The following is a 15,709-nucleotide window of genomic DNA, read 5'->3' on the forward strand; positions in this document are numbered from 1 at the left end:
CTGTAGTAAATAATTGACAGACACAGCTTCCTTGCTTCATTTCAGGATTACAAGATTCTCAAAGTAAAGCTCAAGATATATTTTAGATCCCAATGGTGCTTAAGGTATCCAAACTTCCAGGTGTTAGCAAAACTGAAATTATAGAATAGAAGTTTAAAAGAAAAGAAAGGAGGGGCATCAACAGCCCCTTCTTCCAAATTTACTTCCTACCTAGACCTTGCATTTCTGCATTCATTGTTATTGCAGCCTAAAATAAACCCTGTACCTCACTGCTGTCACTAAACTGGGAAAATAAACTTTAAAAATATTCAGTTGCACTCAAAGGTTCCAAGCCACATAAGCAATTATTTACTGCGAAGATGTTCTTTGAAAATTTAACTCTTTGCTTTACCATTTCTCAAAAATAACTGAAACAGAAATTACTGTAGTTGCTTCTTGCAAAACACTGTCTTAATACTACAATCTTTTCGCACGTTGTACATATCTCTTCCCTCACATTCATCTCACTGCCCCCTAAATATCCACACACAGCATAAGGTAGCAACTGAAACATGGGATATTCAACTTTGCACATCCACATAACTGTAAATGTAATGAAGAGTGTGCAGTTGTACCACAAAAGCATATTTTTGTTTAGCAAAGGATGCTTAATGGATTAGATCCTTTTTCTAAGGTTATCTTGCCCAAGTATTGTCGAAGGTTTTGGCTGGGTTGCTGTGAGTTTTTCAGGCTGTATGGTCATGTTCCAGCAGCATTATCTCCTAATGTTTCACTTGCATCTGTGGCTGGCATCTTCAGAGGTCCTTCAGAGGAACCACTGAAGATGCCAGTTACAGATGCAAGTGAAACATTAGGAGAGAATGCTGCTGGAACATGGCCATACAGCCCGAAAAACTCACAGCAATTTAACTTGCCCAAGGTTGCTAAGTGAGTTTTCAAGGCTAAATGAAGATTTGAAATTTGGTCCTAATCTAACACTCAAGATATGGCACCTTGTGTCACTGCTTTTCTGGACTACAGTTTCAAAAATCCCAAAGCCAGCATGGATTGTGAGAATAATAGTTGTAGAATCATAGTGTTAAAAAGGCACCCACGAGCTTCTTACTAGGGGTGAGCAATTCAGCACAAAACCATGCTGTTTTTCAGTCCTGTTTTCAGCTAACCCCTTGTTCTTTTTACCGGAAAATAGCTGAAATGGGGTGGGGGTGCGTTTCCGTTCAGGAAAGATTTGGCCCATTGGCTACAATAGGGAAACTTTAGAGGATCATTTCTCATTTTTAGGGCTTTATGCATAAAACCTACCTCAATTGTAGGCCAAGTTTCATAACAATTGACCAATCTACTGATTTTTTGGAATTATCTTAATTTTATACTATATCTTTTTTAAAAATAAGACAAATTACAAGAGATAGTTCTGGGAATTGCAGTCACTGGTTGTGTCTGTTCTCAGCCAGAGCATGAGTATAACCAGGCCTTCTATTGGCTGAAAAACAAAGAGAGAGAAAAATTAACTCACATCCTGGGATGGTAGGATTCTGCTTCAGGTACATTGCAGTTAACCCCATCATATCAGTAGCCAAAAGATCCAGCTCCTCTTGATTTGTTTTGGCCAACCTTCTGGCTCTCCCTCCCACCTATCCTGGTTTTGGAGATTTAGCAACTGAATTACCAAATTTTCCAAATCAGCTTCAGTTCAAATGAATATGTGCACAGCCTTACTCCTTACCAGCTCAGGCACCACCTTTAGTTGAGATCCCAACCTGTTCAAAAGCTTCCAACTAAGTCCAAAAGTAAGGTATCTAAACTCTGATCTGTAGTCCAAACTCCAGGTTGACCACTTCTCCTGGTATGTTCCTAGCTATTGTTGTGACTCAGTCTCTGTGTGACTCTGGGATGCAAGTTCAAGATGATGGGATTCAGGTTCAGGATGAATTTCAAGATGACTCTGATGGGAATTATGGGATTCAGGTGCAGGGTGTTCCTGCTGTGGGAGATAAGGAGCAGGGAGGCTTTCCCACAGGAAGAAATGATGTTCTTAATGATGATGGTTTTCAGGTGCAAGAAGCAAGAAGGGAGAGCAGCTCCCAGCCTCAGCCTTATAACACTAACGAGCCCTGTGGCCTTGATGATGAGGCCGCTTCTCTAGATCGGGCTAGTCATTTAGAATTTCGGGGGTTTCACAGAAGTCTTAGAATAGCAAATAAGAGGGAGGTCAAAGGGCAGATAAATGCCTTTATGTTATGCTATTAAAGCAGTCTGCTGAGAGGGAAATCTTCATCAGAGCAATTTCCTCACTTGAATCAAGAACCAAGTCTGCTTTCCTGTATTATCTTGTAGCCTGGATGTATCCTTGTTTCTGGGACTTTTTTTTTTTTTTAAAGGACCTTGTTTCTATGGATTTCTTTCTTACAGCCTTGTTTTTGTTTTGGAACTGAACTTTTGCCTTTTATAAACTATCTTTTCCTTATTTCCTAATAAACTACAAAAGACTACATTCTGTGTGTAGCCTGGTGTCTTTTGCAAGGTGAAACTAACCTGAGGTGTGACAGCTATTCTGGTTTGGCCCATAGTTTTTAGCCCCTAGGTCAGTGATGTCCAAACTTTGGTCATCAAGATGTTTGTGACTCCAACGCCCACAAGCCCTAGTCAGCTTATCTAATGTTCAGGAATTCTGAGAGTTGATGTCTAAATCATCTGGAGGGTTCAAATGTTGGACACCACTGTCCTAGGTCCTCTTGGCTCTTTTCAAGTTTCTGCCCACTTGGCAGCCCTATCACAGAATTTATCTTGGAAGAAAACCTTCCGTGACACACCTTCATCCATCGCTAATTCTTTCTCTCAGAGACCCTTCACAGGAGGCCTAAGCATAGTTCTTAAAGACCTTGAAGGTGTTACAAAAGGGCAAACCAGATGAGTGCTATGGCCATGCTATAGCTCTGAAATATTCATGCTCTAATGGTACTCCAGGCATACATTTGGGAGCTCCTGTAAGAGTAATTGCTGCGCATGAATACGCAGATGCATTAGTGTGTTGGACAAGGTGCACAGCATGATTTCACTCCCTCAAGCAATGGCTAACATTGCTAAGCACCCTCAGTTCACACACTGGATTTAAAAGCAAGGAGAACAAATATAATCTCTAGTAGTTTTGATCCTGGGCTCACTGATTCTTCAGATGACCTCCTCTGCTGCTTTATAAACGTAGGCATTGACAACTTCGTTTTTGAAATTATTCAACCCAAAGAACTGCAGAAAAAATTAATCCAGGATTTCTAACAAAGGAAGCTGAAAAAGAGGGCAGGGAAGAATCCCCTAAATGTCCATTTCTCAGTTGTTAGAAAGGACATCAGTATCAGTTTTGTTTGGTTTTGTTTGCAGAAAATGGTATTTTCTGTGTAAGGATACCTTGGCTAAGATCTGCAAATCTCTGAACATGGAGGTAAGTATGAATTGTGCTATGCAACCCTTATGTGTCAACATTGTGCAGCTGAAACATTGTGAATGCACATTCAGATGCTATATGCGGTGTACCCCCACATGCCATGTCCAAACATATGCAATGCTCATCTGTGTGAAATGGCACCACATGAGCAACTCCACTTCCACAAATTTGAACTACATCAGTGAAAAAATATCCAACCGTTCCTTTAGAGGAACATATTTGTGCCTAACACATCAACTATCATTCAGAAAAGTCCCACACTGCAAATATGTTTTCTAATGTATGTTCTTCATTTTCTCTAACAGGGAGAAAATTGTAGAAATGACGTAGTCTTGCTCACAAAAATGAAAGAAGTAGAAATTTACATCTGTTCCTTGACAAGAACTGCTCTTCTTTCTTGATCCCAAAATTGGTGCATTTCCCCTGCATATGGAGAGTCTACTTCACTAGCACTGTAAAAAATGAATAGGCCTGGGCTGCCCAAATTTCCCTTATCTCTTTAAAATGCCAAAAGCTGTCAAGGACATTGTTCAGAATTTCCTTACAAGAACCTCAAACTTATCGCTGCAATCATGGCAACAGTTCATTAAACTGTGATTGACGGCAATAAAAGAATTTTAATTTCAGCAGAGCATGAACGCTAATTGAATATGCTACAAACTTAAATGACTCCTGTCCTTGCCATCGTTCTCTCTTTCAGAAAATGGTGATGCCATCTGCTTGGGCTTAAAGTATGGTCAGTGTTAACTGCTTGTCAGCCAATCACAGAGTGCAGAAAACAGTCATAGGTCTTTCAGATTCATAGCAGAGCTGCTGTCATCTCCAGCTAATGGAGCCTTATTGCTCATTTAAACTGCAGAATGTCAACTGGAAGCCAGAGGGCTCAATCTAGTGACTTCATTTCTAATTTCCACAAAAGTAAGATTTCCTCTCATGAAATAACCCAACCATTATGCTCAGTCCTATCCAAATTATGACATTTGTAGCTTCAAAGGCATGTGTAGCACATCTAGTTCTCCTGTGCAACAGGCCAGAATCCTGTATGCCTGTGCAATGGCCAATTAAAGTGATGCAAGGGAGATTTTTGAGTGGGGCACAGTGTTGGAAGAGAGAGGATGGCAGTGAAGGCTGTTTCTGTCAGGAGAAGAAGCTGCTGGTGCCATGACATCTTTCTGTCATGATGTATTGTATGTGTGGACTTGGAGTAAAGTCAGAATTTAATTTTATTTGTGATACAATAAGTCTTTTTAGGGGGCCCTGGTGGCACAGTGTGTTAAAGCGCTGAGCTGCTGAACTTGTGGACCGAAAGGTGCCAGGTTCAAATCCCGGGAGCGGAATGAGCGCCTGCTGTTAGCCCCAGCTCCTGCCAACCTAGTAGTTCGAAAAGATGCAAATGTGAGTAGATCAATAGGTACTGCTCTGACGGGAAGGTAACAGCACTCCATGCAGTCATGCTGGCCTCATGACCTGGAGGTGTCTATGGACAACGCTGGCTCTTCGGCTTAGAAATGGAGATGAGCACCAACCCCCAGAGTCGATCATGACTGGACTTAACGTCAGGGGAAACCTTTACCTTTACCTATAATAAGTCTTTCATATTTTATTTTCTACTGTGTTGGACTGATTTTAGTTTAAGAAGTGAAAGAAAAAACTGGACACTGTCAACCACACTTAACTTACTGTTCAACACTTTCACTTATCCAGAAAAAAATCACTTTGATAGCCAATACCAGATTTAGGGAGAGATCTTGTGAGTCAAAGGTCAATGTCAGTGATAGGAGCTCATGGGCTGGAATTACACAACCAATCTGGGTGGAGATTCCATAACATATGTAAACCATTTCTAGGAGATCAATGAGAAAGCCCAGTGTCAGGTGAGATAACTATGGTAGATCCTGTCCAAGAACTATTACTTATTTAGGTGATCCTTCGTTGTCCGAGTATGACGGCCTTCCAAGTTCTTGGAAGATGCAGGTGCACGAGTTTTTTAATGTGTGGAGGTCAGTGCACAGCCAATCAACACAGAGTCTTCAAAGAGTGAGGGTCCCAACCAGTGGTGTGGTTAACATGATGATGGTGGCTTCTCAGTCAGTTGCAGCCTTCTTCCACCTTCATAGCCAATGCAATATGTACCATGTTAACTTCTGCCTGAACTGCCGTTGAGGTCTACAGATTGTGCTCAGACTGGAACCTTAGCATGCCTACACTGAGTAGTTGCTCATCTGCAAGTCCTTACAAGAGTTTAGGTATTGCCATTATCCATTCAATACATCTCCTGTTTGTTGGTGTTTGCCAAATTCTCTCTCTTCCCACATCAGTTAGCCTACATTTGTCCATTTTGGATCCTGCAGTTCCTTCTCTCTTTTCCATGTTTGAAGAGCACATGTTATAGAACCTTTCACCATGAGATGTTATGAAAGCTTTTGTATTTCTAAGTAAACCTACTTTTTATGTTTTTATAAAGAAGACTAAGCTTGCTTTATTTCTTTGTGAAATTTTAGGGTAGGGTGTAAGGTGGTACGGACTGTTGTTCACCTTCTATTTTTGAGATATGAGAATAATATCTCACATTCCCCAACAAGATCCTCTCTAGGCCCCTTTCACACAGCTGTATAAAATCATCATCATCATCATCATCATCATCATCATCATCATCATCATCATCATCATTTAATTACCATCCAAGATGCTCTAGGCGATTTACAAAGGATAAAAATACATACATACAAATATTGATAAAATTAACATAGATTAAAAGTTCTAGTAAAGAGCCAGGTCTTGAGTACTAGGGTAAAATCCCACATTATCTGCTTTGAACTGGATTATATGGCAGCGTGGGCCCAGATAACCCAGTTCGAAGCAGATATTGTGGATTATCTGCCTTGATATTCTGGGTTATATGGCTGTGTGGAAGGGCCTGGGTTTCACGTATTTCCAAAATGAAAAATGGAATTGGTTGTCTTGTGGACTTTGAGGAGTTTTTTGGACAGAAAAAGGGCAGTCTGGGATGTGTCAAAGCCTCCTTTTAGAAAAAACAACCTTTTGAGCTTTGGCCATACCTTCTTTTGCCTCTGCCTTCATGGTTAGACATTCACACATATTCTGTCTGCATCATCACAACCTTTTATCTGCAAGATTTGCTGGCTGTGTCTTGCTTTGTAGAGAGCTGGGCTATTTTTTCCCAATGTCTAGAATTAGCTGACTTTTCATAGCTTTTCTCTCTGACGAATTATTGCCAGCTCTCCTATCTGCCTCCAGCTTTGGATATTAGTTCTACTTAATGGCAATGATGACCGGGAGCCATGAAGTTTCATCGAAAGAGTAAGCTGCCTGTCTTCTTCTCTGTTGGGAGATATAAATATGTTTCTGAGCTGTAAAGAAGCTGGGAAAGGGGAAGTAAAATGAAATCTCAACTTCTTAAGGTTCAAAATGTGGAACAAAAGACTCCCCCGAGAAGACTAACTCTTGGTTAAACAGCCATGTAAGTATTGCAAGTTACTGTTAAGGCTTCTTAATGTGCACTTGTAGTAACCTCTGAGGGTTAATTAATAACGCCAAGATCCTTATGCAATTATCTCTGAGAAATATTTCACAGGGAAAATACTGTTTCTGCAAAGGAAGAGTATAAAAGGGAAAAGTTAGAAAAGGCAATAAGCAAATGAAAGGCTGCACATAACATATACCCAAATCACAGAGAATCTGGGATTCTGGGCATTGTAGCAAAACAAGAGTAACTTTATCAGTTATTGCTAATGCTTCATTTTGGATGACATGGCAAGTGCTCATATAACATGGACTTCCTAGAGTTTCCAGTCTTATAACTGGAGAGGAACCCTGTACCTTTAAAGGTTGTGTCAAAGAGGAAATTTCCAGATATTGATTATCATGTCACCAAGTAACAAGCAGAAATTTTCCGACTTCTCTGGGGGACACAAAAATGCCATCAAGAAATTCTTCCTATTGTTTAGGTAGGATCTTCTCTCCTATAGTATGAAGCCATCATCCCTAGAGTAGTCAACGAGCTTGATCTCTCCCCAATAAAACATCCTCAAATATTTAAACATGGCTATCCTGTCCCCTCTTAGATTTCTTTTCTCCAATCTAAACATACCCAGTTTCTGAAGCTGCTCTTCATATGACCTTCCAGATTTTTGAAGACTTTGGTTGCCTTTCTCTGGACTCTTTCCAGCTTGTCAACATCTTTCTTAGATTCTGGTGCCGAGAACTGGCCACAGTCTTATTCCAGGTGAGACCTGACCAAAGCAGAGTACAGTGTGCCACTTCTTCCATTGATTTGGACATTTAGTTAATTTTTGGTCAGTTCTCCAATTTATTGTCATTTTGAATCCATCTCTTGCTACAGTTAGTAATTAAAGCTAGAACAATTAATAATCATGAAATGCAGGACAGATAGGGAATAAGAGCATAATTGGCTAACCTGATTAGTTTTTAAAACAATTAATGATGTAACTCATTCAAGAATCACAAAACGGGCTTCACTATTGTAACAACTATTTTTTTAGATGTACCATTACCTTATTCTCTATTAGTTTTCCAATACTACCCTCTCTTTTTGGACACCAATACAAAATTTAGCAGAAAAAGCACTCTCAAAAAGCACTGAAATGTCACCATATTTAGCCCTTAAAAAGTACAAGGCACAGCTACATATAAATATCATATAAAACACAAAGAAGACAGCATCCCAGTGTTTATGTAGAAAAAAGGTTTATGACCTTAGTAATCCCAGGAGTAATAAGTAATGAGTTACTGTTAATGTTGTCATATGTAATATTTTATTTTCATATTCTTTAGTACCATGGTTCTAAAATGTGGATCTTGAGGTGTTTTGGATTTCAGCTCCTACAAACATTTACATTTGGCCTTTCTGTTTGGAGCTTTGGGGATCTGAAGCTCAAAGCATTGTAAGTATCAAGGTTAGAGAGCCATTGTTGTAGAGTATGGGAAATGCTTGCAACTCAGACGCACACAAGTAATACTCTCACTATATTTTGCACTAGTCATATGTCATCTCGATTACTATGTTCAGAGTGCATTTGAAGTATTAGGACATCCATAGGGATATGAACATGCATGTTTATAAAGCTATTGTCCTTCCAACTCTGTTGTATGTACTCCTGCAAAACATGGCCTATCTATCTACAAACATTATTCCTGGCTTCTAGGACAATTCTATCAGCATTGTCTTAGAAAAAACCTGAAAATCTCTTGGGAAGAAGGCAGGCGGACAAACATCAGCATTCTGGAAGAAGTAAAGGCCACAAGCACTGAAGTTCTGCCATTCATTTGGCTGGATTGGCCATGTTGTCTGAACGCCTGATCAATGTCTCCCAAAGCAGTTACTATACTCTTAGCTCAAGAATGAAAAATGGAGTTTTGTTGAACAGCAAAAGTGATTTAAAGATGGACTTAAAGCTAACCTAAAACATGTGGAATAAACACCTAGAACTGGGAACCCCTGGCACTTGAGCATTCTAACTTGAGGTCAGCTTCTACCAACAATGAGGTGGATTTTGAGGATACATGAATAGAGAGTGAAAGAGAGAAATGTACCAAGATGAAGATGCCTCAAGCCAACCCTCGTTGGGACCACATTCCACCTGCAAATCTATGTCCTCACTGTGAAAGACCATGCAGATCCAGAATAGGTCTCTACAGCAACTTATGGACCCACCACCATGACTCTACCCTCGGAAGACAATCAGACTCATAGGCCATGAGGGATCACATATGATGACTATGCTCAGTTCAGAGCACCCGGTTTAAAGAAAGGTATAGACAAATGGGAGCGGAATTAGAAAAGGGCAACAAGGATGATAAGAGACATGGAGAGTGATGCATACAAGGTATGTTGAGGCATGTTCAGCCTGGAGAAGACTGAAGAATGGAATGATTGTTCTCTTTAATAGTGTCAAGGACTATCATAGAGAGGAGAAGGCTTCCCTAGACGAGAGGACTGTGATGTCCCATGGCCCTCTGGGTCGTGACCCTGGCGCCATTATGGATCACAGTGATGAGGAAATGGGATTTCTGCCATTTCAGCAAGAGGCTATTCCTTTCCAGATGCCTGTTGTTGATAATTCTAGCTCGGAGCTCATTAAAAAGGACCTTGAACAGGCGCCTATTTGTGATGCCTCATGGGCCTTGTAGTCCTGTTCCTAGTACTATCGTGGCAGATGAAGATGAAAACATGGGGTTTTCGCCGGTTCAACAAGAGCCGGAGTCCTTTCACCTGCCGGATGTTGATGTTTGTCCTCAAGACTTCAGTAAACCAGACCTTGGGCATTCCTCGCCTCCGTTTCCCAGGAGGGAATCTTACTCTAGAGACAGAGGAGTCAGAGAAGCAAATTGGAGGAGTTTACGGATCGCTGCCAAACAACAGGCTGATTAGGCCTGCTTCCCTTGGGAAATTCTAAGGAGTCTTGCATCTGGACAGAGTTGGGTTTCGCTTCTTGTTCTCTAGGGAAAGAGATTTGTTGGTGGGAAAACGAGACCCAATATAGGTGTTTGACGCGGGAGATTCTTTGCGGAGTCAACAGATCAGCTTCAGGAGTGAGATCGTGTGTGGACTTCGTAACCCCAGTTCCTTGCTTCCCGGATCAAGCATTCAAGCCTTTGCCTCGCCTTGCTTTTAACCACGGACCTCGTTCCAGGATTTCACCGGTTGCCTTGTATTTTAGTCATGAACCTTGTTAAAGAACCAAGTTAAATCCAGCCTTGTTCTAGCCTTGTTGTCAAGCTACCTTGGACTCTAAGACTCTGACATTGCCCCACACTATTGCTTGGCAAAAGTGTGTGTTTCGGTATTGGATTAAGAACTTTGAACTCTAATATCATTTATTGGACAGTACATTTTTGGACTATATTTGACCTCATTTGAAAGGTCTGCTTCTGAACTATATTCTTCACTTGTTTTTATTGCTTTTATATATTTCCTTAATAAAGATATTAGATAGAGATTGGCCTCCGTGTAAGGTTATTGGTGCCCAGCAGCCAGGGGTCTGACACTATTCCCAGCACCTCTCCCCCCTTTGCGAGAAGGGAGTTTTGGGAGGCTAGCCACTCAGAGAAAGCGCAAACACGAAAAAGCGCCCGATTAGCGGTCAGAGAGAGTGCTAATTAGCTTGTTTCCCCTGAGAGTTCTCAGGGAGGATTGCATCTGGACGAAGATGTTGTTTCAGTTCCTTTCCCTTGGGAAAAGGAGCACTGGACACCTGCTTTGTAGAAAGATTTGAAGTTCTTTAAAAGTTCCCCGCACTGGCTAGTCCTCGCGGAGTCAATGTGTGAATTTGGAGGATTAACTTCGTTTCCAGCCAAGTATGGACTGCGTTTAAGTCCACTGCCTTCCAGCCTTTTCGTGCCTTGCCAAGCCGTGTTCCTTGACTTGTCTTGCCGTGAATCCAGTCTTGTTTTGTCGTGCCGTGTATCTAGCCTTGTTTCCAGTTTCTTGCCTTTGGACTTGTTTGAACTCTAGTGAAAGACTTGGACGTTTTCCCAACTCAAACTGCTTGGAAGTTTGAGTGCGTTTCGGTTTTTTGGATTACAACTTTAAACTCTAATATTATGTATTGGACAATATATTACTGGACTATATTTGACCTTTCTTGAAAGGTCTATTGATGGACTATACTTTCTACTTGTTTTCATTTTAATTCCTTAATTCCTTAATAAAGATATTAGATTGGTTATTGGCCTAAGTGTTTTGGTTTCCAGTGCTCACGCAACAAGGACTGGCTCTAAAGCCCCATCTAGACCACCATATCTTACACTTAAATGCAGTTTAACTGAATTATGAAACTGCATGATATGACAATGTAGACGAGGCCTAAGAGTTTCAAGTTATAGAAGGATGGATTTTGATTGAACATTGAAGGAACCACAAGAGCAGTTCAGCAGTGGAAGTAATTGCATTGAGACAATTCTCTAGGAAGTCCTCTTTTTTGAGTTGGGCCAAAACTGAAAAAAATAATTTCAACATGGAAAAATATACGGTACAAGGCATAAAAAATGAGATGCATTGCAATCAATTTATTAATGTTCGGCTCTATTTTTGTCAACAGCATAAATTAAAATTTTAAATACTTCCTGCACCTGCACTATTATTAACTGCTTACCACACAATTCAGAAATAATCTAAATTAGATTTCATACATGTTGCATATTTATAGTCATCATCACCATCATGCTGTCCTGCTGATTCATTCTTATCAATGCATGGCATGCTCACCTGTTAAGACTTGCTTGTTATGACCTGCCAGCAGACTTGACCCTTGATCAGTTATAACTTGCATTTTGTGTGTTCATTTGGAAAATAATCATTATGACTTTATGGAATCTGCTGCCTCCTCAGCATGTGGTGGAGTCTCCTTCTTTGGAGGTTTTTAAGCAGAACTTGGATGGCCATCTTTCAGAAGTGCTTTGAACACTTCTGTAGACATCTTCAAAGAGAGTCAGGGCAGCTTCCTGCTGGGGATGCTCTAGATGTAGTCCCTGCATTGAGCGGGTAAGTTTGACTTGGTGACCTATGGGACTTCTTCCAAGCCTATGATCTTATGATTTTGTGATTTCTCTGGGTCACAAAATAAGCCAAAATTTAAATCACCTAATACCATGGTTGTAATCCAGTCCTCACTTTACCTAATTTCTCTTCCTAGACCCTTTCTTTGCTACTTTTTATGCTTTAAAACAGGTTTCTACCACAGGAACAAACTAGCACATAAGGGATTAGATAAAATCTCCATACAACAAATTTTAGTGGGAAAGCATTATCCGAAACAAGAAATAAATCCACTGACTTTATTTTAAACTCATGAAGAAATAGGTCTGCCTTGTTATTTTAAGCATATTAAAAAGAATTCTGTGTCATTCCCATTCGTCTAGTTTCTTTATCAAATTACAATGACTTAGTCAATTAGTTTTCCACCCGATTACTCTGTTGTTGCTGTAATATATTCATTCCTAAAATACCCAATTGCTGTAAAGGGATGGCTGTTATAAAAGCAAAGGGAGGGATATTTAGCTGGAGAAATATAAAAGAAAGGGTGGAAGGGCATCATTTAGTATTTTCGAGAAGGCATAGTTGGAGTCTCATACTAATGATGATTGGTGGCTCCATGTCAGTGAAAGATTGAGTTCACAAAGTTTTAGTCCAGATTTTAAAGGTGCTATCTAAGCCAAAATGTCTATTTTGGAGGTACATTTCAGCACCTTGGATCGATCCTTTAAAATGTGCTTTGAAACACAAGCTAACATGCTGTAGTAGATTGAGTGTGGACTAGGAATCTGGGAGAGTCCCCATTGGCACAAAAGCCCACTGGGTGACCTTGGGCAAGTCTTACTCTCTCAACTTCAGATAATAACAAAGGTAAATATGGCTCTCCTGCCCCCCCTTGACTGTCTCTTCTTCAAGGTCCCTAAGCTGCTCTTCATAAGCATTGGTTTCCAGGCCTTGGACCATTTTCTTCCACCTTCTCTGGGGACATTCCAGCTTATTGATATCATTCTTGAATTATGATGCTCAGAACTGGACACAGTCTTCCTAGTGACATCTGACCAAAGTAAAAGACAGTGTTATTATTACTTCCCTCAATGAAGAAATCATTTTGATAGGTTTAGAGTGATCTTGATTTAAAGGATTTAATATATTTTGATTGTGTGTTAATTATAATTATGGTGAAATTTACTTTTGCATTGTTTTTTTTAAAAAAAATTTCTCATTGCTCCAAGATCTTCAGATATAGCATGGGATATAAATATTAGAAAAGGAACCCCAGTGGCGGTGTGTTAAAGCGCTGAGCTGCTGAACTTGCAGACCGAAAGGTCCCAGGTTCAAACCCCAGGAGCGGCGTGAGCAGCCGCTGTTAGCTCCAGCTTCTGCCAACCTAGCAGTTTGAAAACATGCCAATGTGAGTAGATCAATAGGTACCGCTCCAGCGGGAAGGTAACGGCACTCCATGCAGTCATGCCGGCCACATAACCTACGGACAACGCTGGCTCTTCAGCTTGGAAGTGGAGATGAGCACCAACCCCCAGAGTCAGACATGACTGGACTTAACATCAGGGGAAAACTTTGAAACCTATCTATAAATACTAGAATGAATACATGAATAGATCCTGGATTAATGGGAATCTTTGGAGCTTAGGACTTATTCTGCACAAAAAACACAAACATAGAGGGGAGAAAATATTACTGTACAGAAAATAATGTTTCTATGTTTAATGATTAAGCATTTGCTTGTTTATTTGTTTGCTTCATTTTTATCTCGCCTTTCTCCCAATATAAGTATTTAAGGTGGCTAACAATATGATTTAATGCAAATATTAAAATGCATTTAAAAACTAGACAGCTGCCCCAAAATATAATTCTCCTTTTCTCCCAGGATTGGGACCCAAGAAAGCTAATGACATAAAAAATACAATTTAAAACATATAAGGGGATTAAAACATATTTTGCACACAATATGTCATGAAATGTGATTAGTCTTTGAAAACTGCATTATTTTAAGACCTTCTCACACCAGTAAGTAAAGAGCTATAATATTTTTAAAAGGAAATTAGCAAAGAATTACATTCCTAATAATTCTGTATTAAACGGATAAGCCTTACTAACACATCAACACGACCAGATGGCTATTTGCTTTTCCATCCCTTCTTCTCCTTCCAGTATGAAAAATAAAATAACCATTCTGGAATAGCAACCAGACATTGAAATCCAAGACAACTATCCCTATGCTGTTGTATAAGCAAACTCTGATCAATGGCCCGGTGGAATAACTTGAATCCAAAGAGATGGCAGAAATACTTCCAATGTCTTTCCTTTCCTTTCTTTAAGGCTTCGTTAAATGGCTCACTTGTAACTGAGGCATGTGGTGAATTCGATGCTCAATAGTAGGGTTTCAAAGAACTTTAGAATAGTAACATTTGGACTTTTCCCCCCATTTGGGTATCAAGTGATGGAACAGATGCTTGTAGATTTGAAAGTGCTAATTAAACCCAACTTGCCTTAACACTTCTATTTATTTTTTTTCTTTCAAAAGATAAACCTAGTATGCCATTATCAAACCTCCAAGCAAATACCAGGGCTGCTAGAATTGTTGTTACTCCTTCTGCATTTCAAACGTCAGTCACCCCCGTTGAAATCTCCGACTCCGGCTTCCTCGCTTGACCCCCTCACTGCAGAAAGTGACACGTTCAAGGCCTTGCCTGTCCCGCTATAATGTTCTACGGTTATTAAAGTCACTGGGGTACAACCACCAGAGTAGTCGCTGCCAGATTACTCTAATCGAAAATTGCATGACTCAAAATTGAACTGCTCTTTCAGAGCTTGGGAGAGAGAGAGAGAGAGCGTTGGAAACAAGTCCAAATCCTCCCCCTGAAAACAGGCACACTTCAAACCTCTGCACTGCATTTAGCAATGCAGGGTTATTTTTCTTGCAGTAACAAAATCCAGAGATTCTGCAATCTTTAAAGGGCTAAAATAGAATATGTGTTACACCCCAAGGTTGCAAGGGCACCTTGAAAACCACACTGGAGCCAGGATCATAAGCAAAGCGGTTTATTGAAAGATATATAAATGCAAGCAAATAGCGTTAAAAGTCAATAGAGAGAATAGTCCATAATATATTGTCCTTAACTGTTCAAAAGCAAGTCCAATGAAGTCTTTCAATATTGTAATCCACACACAGAACTCGCTAGTTCCACCAAGAAGCCATGGTTAGTCTGTAAATGCCGTCCAAACAGGATCAGCCAGAAGTCGCAAGGAACAGGAACAAGACACTGGAAACCCACAAACTGTAATCCACATGGAAAGCAACCACTCAGGAATTGTAAAACCAAGGTTAACAAGGCAAGGTATACTCGAGAGTCACAAGGCATGAACTCAGTTTGGAAGTCATTAAGCAAAGCATGGGAGCAAGGCAAGGAGCAAGGTACTGGAACATAGATTCTTCTTCCATGGATGGCAAAGTTGACACCGCAACCAGAGCAGGGAGTGAGGCACCTTTAAGGAGTTCTCAAGGCTACAAGTCAATGAGAATTGGGACACACAGAACTTCACATGGGAAAGTAGTCATTACTGCACCTGAGAGCCAACCTTCGACTCCGTCTCACACCCTCCCTCTGACTCCTTTCCTTCGCAAAAGATTCCCTCCGATTAAAAGCAATATCCTCCCCTGCATCAACATTTGGTAAAACCAACCTTGACTGAGGATCGGAATGCTCGCCAATTAGTGGATTCTCTGGCTCCAC

The sequence above is a fragment of the Anolis carolinensis genome, chromosome 5 (genome assembly GCF_035594765.1).
Source record: "Anolis carolinensis isolate JA03-04 chromosome 5, rAnoCar3.1.pri, whole genome shotgun sequence".
In the NCBI taxonomy this organism is placed as follows: Eukaryota; Metazoa; Chordata; class Lepidosauria; order Squamata; family Dactyloidae; genus Anolis; species Anolis carolinensis.